Raw genomic sequence first — 13,231 nt, 5'->3', positions numbered from 1 at the left:
AATTGCCCTAGTGTGACTGGCCAAGGGCTGGTGTGTGTGTATGTGCATATAAATAAAAGTGTATCTGTGTGTGATTGTTTGTATGTATGTGTGCATGTGTGTGTGTATGTGCATGCATGTGTCCCTCCTCCTGAACAAGGTGGATTCTACCAGGGTTAGAAGTATGTCAGTAGTATTGAATCATCTAAAATTTATCACTTGAGAGTTTAGAACTCACCACTTTTTATATAGCCTTTTCCCTTTTTCTTCAAACCCCAGAGCTTGGATTCAGGTGTCTGCAAGCATGGAGTCCACCCAAAGATGGGCACAATAAAGGATAAACATGGTAGAGACCGAGTAGATGCTGAAGAGATCAAGAAGAGATGGAAAGAATACACGGAAGAACTGTATAAAAAAGATCTTAATGAACCGGATCAGTACAATGGTGTGGTTAGTCACCCAAACCCAGACATTCTGGAGTGTGAAGCCAAGTGGGCCTTAAGAAGCACTGCTGTTAATAAAGCTAGTGGATGCGATGGAATTCCAAAAGAACTATTCAAATCTCTAAAGGAGAATGCCATCAAAATGTTGCATTCATTATGTCAACAAATCTGGAAGACCCAGCAGTGGCCACAGGACTGGAAAAGGTCAATCCTCAACCCAATTCCCAAGAAAGGTGGTACTAAAGAATGTTCTAACCATCAGACAATTGCACTCATTTCCCATGCTAGTAAGGTCATGCTTAAAATCTTGCATGCTAGGCTTCAGAATTAGGTGAATCATGAACTTCCAGATGTCCAAGCTGGGTTTAGAAAAAGAAGAGGAACTAGAGATCAAATTGCCAACAGTTGCTGGAGTATAGAGAATGCAAGGGAATTTCAGCAAAACAGCTATCTCTGTTTCATCGACTACAGGAAAGCCTTTGACTGTACAGATCATGACAAACTGTGGAAAGCTCTCAGAGAGATGGGAATACCAGACCATCTTACCTGTCTCTTGAGAAACCTGTATGCAGGTCAAGAAGCAACAGTTAAAACCCTGTATGGAACAACTGATTGGTTTAAGATTGAGAAAGGAGTATGACAGGGCTGTCTGCTGTCACTCTGTCTAACCTATATGCAGAGCACATCAGGAGAAATGCCAGCTTGATGAGTTACCAGTCTGAATCAAGATAGGCAGGAGAAACATCAACAGCCTCAGATATGCAGATGATATCACTCTAATGGCAGAAAGCAAAGAGGAACTAAAGAGCCTCTTGATGAGGGTGAGGGAGGATAGTGAAAGAGCGGGCTTAAAACTAAATATGCAAAACACTAAGGTCATGCCTTCCAGACGATTACTTCACGACCAATAGAGGGGGGAAAAGGTGGAAGTAGTGACAGATTTCCTCTTCTTGGGCTCGAAAATCACTGCAGATAGTGACTACAGCCATGAACTCAGAAGACAATTGCTTCTTGGCAGGAAAGCAATGACAAACCTAGACAGTGTATTGAAAAGCAGAGACGTTACTCTGCCAACAGAGGTCCATATAGTCAAGGCTATGGTTTTCCCAGCCATCATGTAGGGTTGTGAGATCAGAACGCCAAAGAATTAATGTCTTCGAACTATGGTGCTGGAGAAGACTCCTGAAAGTCCCTTGGATCGCAAGGGGTCGAACCAGTTAATATATATATATATATATATATATATATATATATATATATATTTTTTTTTTTTTTTTTTTTTTGCTTTACAATATTGTATTGGTTTTGCCATATATCACCATGAATCCACCACGGGTGTACACGTGTTTCCCATCCTGAAACCCCTCCCACCTCCCTCCCCATACCATCCCTCTGGGTCATCCCAGTGCAACAGCCCCGAGCATCCTGTATCATGCATCAAACCTGGACTGGCAATTCATTTCGCATATGATATTATACATGTTTCAATGCCATTCTCCCAAATCATCCCACCCTCGCCCTCTCCCGCAGAGTCCAAAAGACTGTTCTATATCTGTGTCTCTTTTGCTGTCTTGCATACAGGGTTATCATTACCATCTTTCTAAATTCCATATATATGTGTTAGTAGACTGTATCCTAACCAGTCAATCTTAAGGGAGATTAAGCCTGAATATTCACTGGGCATTACCATCTTTCTAAATTCCATATATATGTGTTAGTACACTGTATCCTAACCAGTCAATCTTAAGGGAGATTAAGCCTGAATATTCACTGGAAGGATTGATGCTGAAGCTGAAGCTCCAGTATTTTGGTCATCTGATGCAAACAGAAAACTTATTGGAAAAGCCCTGATGCCGGGAAGGATCGAGGGCAGGAGAAGAGGGTGTCAGAGGATGAGATGGCTGAACGGCATCACTGATGCAATGAACGTGAACTTGGGCAAACTCCAGAAGATGATGAGGGACAGGGAGGCCTGGCGTGCTGCAGTCCATGGGGTCACAAAGAGTGGGATACTACTAGGCAACTGAACAACAAACACGGTAAAGCCATGCCTGTGATCCTTAATGGCTGTAAGACCCTGGGCAGGTTCTCAACCCCAACAAATGGTAGTTTCCTGAGCTTTAAAATGGGGATAATAATATTTTGCTCCTAAGACTGTTATGAAGAAAGAAGAGCATACTGAAAGCATTGAATGCGATTCCTGGATCATCATAAGCACTAAGTAGGAGCTCTTATGGTTAGAATTATAGGTACTAAACAAGGGCTACAAACATCCAGATACCACCCAAACTAGGGTTTATACTCATTTCACAACATTACGGCGTGCCTTATAAATAGTTAAAATACTAAACAAACTGTAGACATAACTATAGCAACCCACTTAAGATGGTTCATCACTTGCCAATTTATAAGGTACTCAAAAGCTAGTCAATTCTCTTCCAGACAAACAGATGGCCTTTCCTCATCTTAATATAGGTAGAATGATTTTGTGAACCCAAGCTGATCTGGCTTAAAAATCCAAGCATTCTTTCATCTCTACATAAATTAATAATTCAAAACAACGTATTTAAAGAACCAACTTCCATTTTGCTAAAAACGAGAGTCCATTAATGGATGTCTCTAAACTTAGCAAGCTCTCCAGCCGTCTTTTCAGTGGGTTTTTGTTGTCTCCCTCAAACGCACGCTGATGGCCAGGCCTCAGCAGCATCAGATGGAATGAGATGCAACTAGCCGACAGTGCAGGACCACCTTCTTCCTGGGCTAGACTTTAACACTGCTACAGTGGACTTTTAATCCATTAATTAACGATGAAAAAGGAAGGGATAAGAGTGCTATATTCTGACATCAATAGTTTCAAATAGCCTAATGAGACTGTTTGGAAGGCATACTAGGATGTCTTCCAAAATTGATGAGCTCAACCATTGATGGGAGTTAACTGAAGAAAACATTCAGTGCAGTTTGCTTCAACAGTTCTTTTCTGAACTGGCTATGAATACTGTAACTGAAGTTCATTTGGAGTTTTTTTATACCATGTTTACAGAGATCCTGAACCATGAAAAAGAACAGCTCCTTATCATCAACTGCTCCATCTGTTCATCTATTCATCCATCACTCTATCCATCCATTCATCCATCACCCATCCATCCATCCAGCTGCCCCATAAATACTTACTGAATGTTTTTCCTCTCATGGAGCTTACCAAAAATGATGAGCTATAATATGGAGCTATTATTCTAGAAATAACAATAAATAAAATAAATGAGGGGTGAAGGAATACAGTGCAGTATATGTGTGCAAATTTAAATAGGAGAGAAGGGATGGTCTCAGTAAGTAGGCGATATTTGGGCAACAACCTGAAGGAGGTGAGGAAATAAACCATGCATATGTCTGAAAGAAGAATGTTCCATATAGAGAAACAGCATGTGCAAAGCTGAGTGTGTACTTTGTGAGATGGAGAAATACCAAGGAGGCCTAACATAGCACAATTCCACTGGTCTATGAGACCAGAAAGCCCTGGTATTTTCCCACACTGTGTTATCCTGGGTTCCCTGGAAAACAGAGCCTGAAGAAAGGTTTAAATGCTAAAGCTTTTGTGGGAGGTATAATCCATGGCAGCTAAAGTGAGGAGAAAAGAGGGAGATTCAAATACAAGGTGAGGGACTTCCCTGGTGGTCCAGTGGCTAAGACTCCACACTCCCAAAGCAGGGGGCCTGGGTTCAGTCCCTGGTCTGGGAACTAGATCCTACATGCCGCAAAGAAGAGTTCACATGCCACAACTAAACATCCCACGTGCCACAACAAAGAATCTGAGCAGCCAAATAAATGAATCAATATTCAATATAAGATGATGTCCTGTGATACTGGTCACTGCTTTCCAACAAACTTTCCATCAAACTCTATGAGAGAAACAGCTGCTTCTCTCAGGTGTGTCCACCTGGTACCAAGATGAAAAGAAAGAACTGTGCCCCATTACAGCCCATCAGAGAGGGAACGCATAGGGAACTTAGCTGCTGACTCTCTGCTGTCTCCTGTCTACAGTGATCAGAGTTTGTCCCACGGGCATTGACTTCCTTGCACTTCTACATATAAAATCATTAGACCTGTGCACTTTATTCTGTGTAAAGATAAATTTCTCTTGAATACTAACAAATGACAAATAGTCTGTTGCTTCAGCCTAGGTCCCAAAGAGAAGATGATGTGTGGCAGGACTAGTGAAATAAACCTTTGTTGATATACGCCACTGAAATTTTAGAGTCAATTTTTGTTGCAGCATAACCTAGCATATCCTGATTGACACAAGGATTCACTGCCCCATTAGCACATTAATGACATGAGGTTTTCAGTAAAGACACCTACTTAATGTTATTTAATCCAGTATTCTCAAACTGTTTTGATTATTGACTATTCTTTCCACAGAGCACCTTTATATAATGGAAGTAGTTTGACAAAACACCGTCTGTATAATCTTCTCCAAGGAGATTGGGCAACACACCCTACTGTGTAATAATTAAAATATTCCCAGATCTTAGCAGTTTGGGAATGAATGATGTCACATTTTTATGCCCAAACTGGACCTCCCCGGTTACATAGTGGAAAAGAATCCATCTGCCAATGCAGGTACACTGGTTCAATCCCTCCCGGTCCGTATGCCCTGGAGCAACTAAGCCGGTGCACCACAACTACTCAGCCCACGTGCCCTAGAGCCAGTGCTCCGCAAGAGGAGCCACTGCAGTGAGAAGCCCCGGCTCTCCTCAACTAGAGAAAGCCCCTGAGCAGCAACAAAAATCCAGCACAACCAAAAACTAACTAAATAAAATTTTAAAAACACACACATTTATGCCTAAATTAAGGATTCCTAGACCAAGACCTGGAGAAGGCAATGGCAACCCAGTCCAGTACTCTTACCTGGAAAATCCCATGGACAGAGGAGCCTGGTAGGCTGCAGTCCATGGGGTCGCGAAGAGTCAGACACGACTGAGTGACTTCACTTTCACTTTTCACTTTGATGCATTGGAGAAGGAAATGGCAACCCACTTCAGTGTTCTTGCCTGGAGAATCCTAGGGATGGGGGAGCCTGATGGGCTGCTGTCTATGGGGTCTCACCGAGTCAGACACGACTGAAGCGACTTAGCAGCTGTTCTGCTGCATCCCACAGGCCAGCAAGGCCTCACTTGCCCAGTTTAACGACCAATGAAAAGGCCCTAATTCACCGACAGAGAAGAAGACATCATGCTTTACCCGATGGAGGACCCTGTCTGTCTCAAGCAAGGTCTTGGAACAACATCCCATCATGTGCAACGCAGGAGCAAGCAGGCAAGACCGACACGTTGGCAGGTTTCACTGCTGGGGGCTGGGGGAAGCCAGGATTACCAATTGTATGGGAATTGACCTCAGGTGATTCCTGTCAGGCAGATGCCCTGGAGAAGGAAATGGCTATGCTCAGCTGGAGAATGCCTGGCAGGCTTCAGTCAAAGACTGGGATATGGCTGAACATGCACGCGTGCAGTAACGCAAGCACCCACGCACATAGGCACCCACGCAGGGACGGACTCAGGCACCCGCTTACGCACGCTGGTGGCCAAGCACGCAGCCATGCACCCACACACACGCAAGCACGTATGTACCCACGCACCCATGCAGGCGCTCAGGCACCCGCACATGCTCTCAGATGCCCACGCAAGCACGCACGCACACAACACACACGCACACAAGCACGCACGCATGCGCACATAAGAACCCATATTCGTGGCACCCAAGCCTACCGTTGCGTGGCAACGGCTGATCGAGGAAAGCCGTTGAGGGGCAGACTCCTCATCAGCCGTTTGGTAAGCTATAGTTAGTGGGCCGTGAGGCAAGGATGTGGGAAGGTTTGTCCTGTGAGTAGGGTGTAGGTGGAGTAGGCCCTAGTCAGACCGGGGAGAGACAGAGAGCAAGAACACAGCCATTTTGAGTGGCTTGCTCTTCCAACTGCCACTAGAAATTCCTCGATGCCCCTGGGACTTCACAGGGCAAGTATCTTACAGGTAGTTAGAAAAACGCTTGCCCATGTTCTTCTGAGTGCTGTTTGTTGTCACATACCTATTGGTATTTTGTGGTTGCCAGGTAGGCACCTATTTCTATTTCTCTTCTATGACTTGCCATTCTCCAGCACTCACTTTAAGGTCCTATAGCCCCAGTGCTATGTGATGGTCTCAGGAAGAGTAGGTCTGGGGAGCATAACCCTTCTCGCCCTTTTTTACTTTATCTTGAGTAATTTTCTTTTCATGTTTTATCTCCTCTGCCCAATAATCATGTAACCCCTTCTTTGGCCCAACATGTCAGAACCTCTGATGAACAGAGCACCTTGAGCCATTAGGCACTGACCCCTCCCTCTAGGGGGCCCCAGAATTCTCATCAGATCAGGCACAGGGCAGACACCAGGTTAAGAATTTGTCTTCCATCACCCCTCTATCCAGAGATCTTTCCTCTTTTGCCTCCCAGATGAAAGGGACCTTAAATCAACTCAGGTAAGGCGAGGACGGGCTTCCCTTGTGGCTCAGTGGTAAAGAATCTGCCTGCCAATGCAGGAGATGCAAGAGACACAGGTTCGATTCCTGGCTTGGAAGGTCTCCTGGAAAAGGAAATGGTAACCCACTCCAGTATTCTTGCCTGGGAAATTCCATAGGCAGAGGAGCCTGGCCGGCTACAGTCCATGGGGTCGCAGAGTCACACACTTCTCCTCCTCCCTTCCTCCCTCATCACTTCTCACTGGATGTCTTTCTTTCCCACAAGGGCTTAGTGGGACTAAGGGTAAATCCAGCATGGCTTCTGTGGTGGTAGAGGTGATGAGGAGAGAGAGGGGAGAATAAATCTGATCCTGAAAATAGATTGAAATTTAAAATGCAACTGGAAATAAGACCTGGAGCAAAGTCACTAAATGATTGATGAATAAACTTAGTAATTAAGTCAACCTAGTTTCTTTGCATATGACTTTCCCCCTGAGAATAATCAACAGAATTCTAAGAAAAGTATTTGCCAAAGTTATGTTATATTTAGTTATCCATAATTCTGTGCAGTGCACAGAGGAAGAAAAAGAAAACCTGGTAAGATGGCCAGGTTCAAGTCTTGCCTGATAATAGAGGTGAATTTTGTGGCTGTTTTGATTATAATTTTTGAGCTAGAATCCAATGTTCTTCCCTGTAGAACTTACCAGAAAGAACTTGGCTGACAGCATGTATAGTGATGAAAGTTTTTTGTAGGCATACTTTTCAGGCAAAAAGAAAGTAGTGCTTTCACTGGTAAAGCATTGCCTTTGTGACAGTTAATGAAGTCTTTCTCTCCAAGGCAGAAGTGGGATAAACAGGCCATGGTGGATTGGGCTCTACCCCTCAAATATAAAGGGGTGGCTGATGAGTTGCTTACACAGGTGAGCAGGGGTAGTGAGAATTCCTACTGTGAGCTGGTCCACCTGCTTCCAGTGAGGACTCTGTCCTCAGAGGGGATTGCCCTTAGGCAGAGTGTCATGTGGAGTCAGTGACTTCTTAGCGCAGACCTCAGTTTCCTCATTCTTGAAGATTTCTACAAAAGAAAGCTATTTCCACACCCTTGGGAGTGCTCCAGGAGATGCAAAGGGAGTGAGCCAGGGACCCTTTGTTTTGATACCTCCTACCAACTGAAGTCGCTCAGTCGTGTCCAACTCTTTGTGACCCATGGACTGTAGCCTATCAGGCTCCTCCGTCCATGGGATTTTCCAGGCAAGAGTGCTGGAGTGGATTGCCATTTCCTTCTCCAGGGGATCTTCCTGACCCAGGAATCAAATCCGGGTCTCCCGCATTGCAGGCAGATGCTTTACAGTCTTAGCCACCAGGGAAGCCCCCCTACCAACCATACCTTCATACAACTCTCATTAGTTACCCTGCCTTTGAACTCCTGTCTGGAGGCAAGCACACTGAACCTGTTCCATATACCTGACCCAGTTGAACATTTTCTCTTGTTATTATTAAATCATCAGGTTGGCATTTGTGATAAAAAGCAGGAAAGTGGGGGAAGAACTAGAGATAGCAGAAACTTACTCTTTGATTGCCTGGAATGACTACATTCCTTATATATGCATTGTTTATTTGAAAATATTTAATGAAATCTCCTAGGTAATATTTGATAACAGGTAGTACCCTTGCAAATTTTTTATTGATAGATAGTGTACATACAGAAAAGTGCATGTAACCTAAATGTAAAGCTCACTGAACTTTCAGAACTTTAAACATGCTGTGGCCAATAAATTGAAGTCGCTCAGTTGTGTCCGACTCTTTGCGACCCCATGAACTGTAGCCTACCAGGCTTCTCTGTCCATGGGATTTTCCAGGCACCAGTACTGGAGTGGGTTGCCATCCAGATCAATGAAGAGGACTTGGGATTTCCCTAGCAGTCCAGTGGTTAAGACTCTGTTTCTACTGCAGGGGGCATGGTTTCAATCCCTGGTCTGGGAACTAGATCCCACAAGCCACATAGCACAAATAAGTAAATAAATCTTTACCCACAACCCCAGAAGCCCCCTGGCCCAAATACTCATTCCAGACACAGCTTCTCCCCCTTGGGGTAACCAATAGCCTGACCCCTAATAGCAGAGATTCCTTTTGCCTGCCTCTGTACTCTATATATATTGAAACTTATAGCCTGTGCTCTTTTTTCCTGACTTCTCTCAGTCTGCATTCTGTTTGTGAGAGCCTTCCTTATTACTCTGTGTAGTGATACATTGTTTCTTCTCATTGCTGCACAGCGGTATAAATACACTAGAATGTGTTTATCCGCTTTCCTGTTGATGGACCTTTGGGTAGTTTCCAGTTCAGTGCTGTTACAAACACCCAAATTCATGTCCTTTCATCAACACACGTATGCACTGTTTTGGGATATGTACCCAGGAATTACTGGGTCATAGGGTAAGCAGGTGTTCAGCTTTAGTAGGTATTAACTGTTAGCAAACAGTTTCTTTGTGGTTGTACCAGTTTGCACTTCCACTAGCATTGAGGAGACTACTGGTTGCTCTACAGTCTCTCCTAAAATGTACTCAGATCAGTCCCCTACCTACTAAAGTTGAAAGAAAGTTACCTACTGCCTACTAAGGGATGTGGTATTTCTAGTGGCTCAAAATCCAGATTCTGGAACTAGACTTTCTGGCTTCATATTCCAGCTTTATCCTTTAATAGGTGTGTGACCTTAGACACCTTACTTAATTTTTCTCTGCCTCAGTTTTTTTCTTCTGTAAAATGAGGACAATAACTAGATCATCTACCTCATAGAGTTAAGGATTAAATGAGTTAATGCATGTAGAACACTGAGGATAGTGCCTGGCACATAGACAATACTCCATAAATCTTAGATATTATTTTCATTCAAATGCATCCAAAAAAAAATCAGTTGCCACCAGTGCAGTAAGAGAGTTGTGTATCTTACTGTAAAAGAAAGAGAAAGTTTCCCACATACCCAGGGAGGCAGTCAGATAAGTGCCACAAGGGGTCTCTGTATGCAGGAGCAAGATAGCATGCATGTCTCAATCTCGGGCTATGCCAGTCACAGGTAATTCTTGGGAACTTGTATGTGCAAATTAAACTAGAATGTCAGTGCTCCAAAATATTCATAGGAGAGTATGAACCATGTACGGAGAAGGCAATGGCACCCCACTCCAGTAGTCTTGTTGGAGAATCCCATGGATGGAGGAGCCGGGAAGGCTGGAGTCCATGGGGTCGCTGAGGGTCGGACATGACTGAGTGACTTCCCTTTCACTTTTCACTTTCATGCATTGGAGAAGGAAATGGCAACCCACTCCAGTGTTCTTGCCTGGAGAATCCCAGGGACGGGGGAGCCTGGTGGGCTGCCGTCTATGGGGTCACACAGAGTCGGACACGACTGAAGCGACTGCAGCAGCAGCAGCATGAACCATGTATACAATCACTATAAATGGCAGTCTGGGCTTTATTTATTTGGCCAATGAAGCCACTGACATCTCTCCTCTTTAAGTTAGCAGATAACAGTTTTAGTGAATTGTTTACAAACTCTATAAACTTTTACAGTCTAGCCCTTGGCAAACTCCACTTTAGGAATTTACATAAATATGGATTTCAGTAAATAACTATAGATTCAGTAAATATTCCACGGAGGAAAGAGAAATAGTACAGAATGATGATAGGAGAGTAGGTAGGAAGTTTAAAGACACGCAAAGCTGACACTCCAGTCTCCATGAGTGAGTCATTGGCTAGAACTGGCTTTTAATGTTAAATATCAGCAAATCAGCAAATACATTTTTTGTGTCCATCTTCTAGCTTTTGTTGTTGTTGACATGAGTCGCTCCATCATGTCTCTTTGTAACCCCATGGACTGTAGCCCACCAGGCTCCTCTGTCCATGGGATTCTCCAGGCAAGAATACTGGAGTGGGTTGCCATGCCCTCTTCCAGGGGATCTTCCCCACCCAGGGATGGAACCCACATATCCTACTTTAGCAGGTGGAATCTTTACCACTGAGCCACCAGGGAAGCCCATCTTCTATTACAGCTTGCACTGTGTTTAGCTGCTCAGTTGTGTCCAGCTCTTTGCGACCCCGTGGACTGTAGCCCACCAGGCTCCTCTGTCCATGGAATTCTCCAGGCAAGAATACTGGAGTGGATTACCACACTCTCCTCCAGGGGATCTTCTCAGCCCAGGGATTGAACCCAGGTCTCTAGCATCACATGCAGATTCTTTATCATCTGAGCCACCAGTGTAGCTTGCTGCTGCTGCTGCTAAGTCACTTCAGTTGTGTCCAACTCTGTGAGACCCCATAGACAGCAGCCCACCAGGCTCAGCCATCCGTGGGATTCCCCAGGCAGGAACACCGGAGTGGGTTGTCATTTCCTTCTCCAATGCATGAAAGTGAAATGTGAAAGTGAAGTCGCTCAGTCATGTGCGACTCTTTGCAACCCCATGGACTGCAGCCTACTAGGCTCCTCTGTCCATGGGATTTTATAGGCAAGAGTACTGGAGTGGGTTGCCAATGCCTTCTCCACCAGTGTAGCTTAGTGGGTCGCAACTCTGGCTGCCTATTAGACTCACCTGGGGGACTTCCCTGGTGGTCCAATGGTTGGGACTCTATGCTTCCACTGTAGATGGGGGTGGGGGAGTGACTAGGGTCTGTTCCCTGATCTGGGAACTAGTTTCCCACACACTACTCAGTGTGGTCAAAGAAAATAGAATTACCTGGGGAACTTTAAAAAATTCACATTCCCCCCAACAACAACAACAACAAATGCTCAGCTTCTCACCCAGAAATGTCAATTAAGTTTGTTTGTCAGCAGGGCCCAGAATTTTTTTTTTTTTTCTCAAGGTCTCCAAGTGATTCTATTGGGCAGCCAGAGATGGGAAATATTTGCTCCTGAGTGTCACTGCAACAATCCTGGTGGTGCTTTCTGAATGGTTGTCTCTTGCAGTGGGGTCACAAGGGAGGATCTTGAGTAGTTTCTGTGGAATCTGTCTGGTTTAGTCAAGAAAAGCTCAAAACACTGGCTCAACGCGTTTTTATCTGGTACATTTTCTCTCCTACCTATCACCTCAGAATATTCCAATCTATGTTAAGCCTTCCTGTGGTTTCTAAAGCACAATTCTTTCTGAACTAAAGACTTCCCATTTCAAATCTCATGGGCTACGATTCAATCTAGAGCAGAACTAAACAGAATTTAAGTACCCCAATTAGTAATTGGATTGAAAAGACTCGGGAAAGTGCCCTTCATAAAAGAGTGAACTTGTGCTTTATGTGATGGTTGTTGCTATCACCTGTGGTTTCAACTGCAGAAAAAATAGGAAAAAGTCATGGAATAATCATTGTATTGGGTTGGCAAAAATGTTCATTCTGGTTTTTCCATGAAATGTCACAAGAACCCAAATGAACTTTTTGGCCAATGCAATATTTGAACGTGAATTTGAGTTTCTGGCTCAGCCACTTGTTAGCTATGAGTCCTTGCCTTCTCTGAGCAGATGTTTCATGAAAGATGGAAGTATTAGCAGATCTCAGAAGGAAATTTTATAGATTAAGGGAGCTAATGTTAGTGGTGCTTGGCAAGGAGTGAGTCTCAAGTAAATGGCAGTTACCCTAGTGTGTTATTCGGCTAATGCTATAATGCTGCTCCATAGCAAACACCCCACCCCTAAATCTTAGTGGTTGACTAAGATACCATTGATGTTCTTACTCATGTGTCTGTGGGTCACTTATGGCAGCTCTGCTTAAGGCTGTGAATCAGACTGAGGTCTGTTCATATGTGTCTCATTTTGCAGTCAGCAGCTTCCTGGGGTATGCACTTCTCATGGCAGATGACAGAAATACAAGAAGAACTTGGCAGAAAATGCAATGCCCTTTAATATCTCAGTGCAGAACTCATTAATGATCACTTGTGCCCATTTTCCCTTAGCCCGAGCAAGTCATATGGCTAATTTCAAGGTCAATGGGATGGAGAAGTATAATCTACCTAGTGAAACTATGGCACAATACAGAGAATAGAAGGAGAAATTTCAAACAAATAATACATTCTTCCACACTTTCCTTCTGCATGGTGTCAACAGAGGAGAAACGAAGGGTAGGTAAGGAGGGAAGAAATAAGTAGTTGGATCCCATAGGAACTCTACCTGTGCCTCATTTGTAAGTGCTTGTCTGGCCTCCTTTGTAGAACTGCTCCAGCACTCGTTGCAGGCACAGAAACGCAGTTCTGTGGGCGTGGCAGCTTTCTGGATCCTCCCCCACTCCAGGTATTTGTGATGAGGGACACACTACTCAGAGACAGTCTAGAATTCACCAGAAGCCTTCTTACAT

At 44.2% G+C, this 13,231-nt stretch overlaps 1 long non-coding RNA gene across 8 annotated transcripts in view; it reads right to left on the bottom strand.

Annotated features, from left to right (window-relative positions):
• Positions 1 to 13,231, bottom strand: part of LOC147339853 (uncharacterized) — a 174,568-nt gene that overhangs the window by 47,027 nt on the left and 114,310 nt on the right. For 3 of the 8 annotated variants that reach the window (XR_015159226.1, XR_015159225.1, XR_015159229.1), the window contains exon 1: positions 5,328 to 5,859. The exons of 2 other annotated variants lie outside the window; for them this stretch is intronic. This is a non-coding gene — a long non-coding RNA (uncharacterized LOC147339853). Of the gene's footprint in view, positions 1 to 5,327; positions 5,860 to 13,231 lie in introns of those variants that run through there. 3 more of the 8 variants (XR_015159222.1, XR_015159223.1, XR_015159228.1) reach the window with 2 other exon arrangements.

The sequence above is a fragment of the Bos grunniens genome, chromosome X (genome assembly GCF_055505025.1).
Source record: "Bos grunniens cultivar Pamir isolate PY7600 chromosome X, Bosgru_T2T1.0, whole genome shotgun sequence".
Classification (NCBI taxonomy): domain Eukaryota; kingdom Metazoa; phylum Chordata; class Mammalia; order Artiodactyla; family Bovidae; genus Bos; species Bos grunniens.
This window is presented reverse-complemented; position numbering and strand designations above follow the sequence as displayed.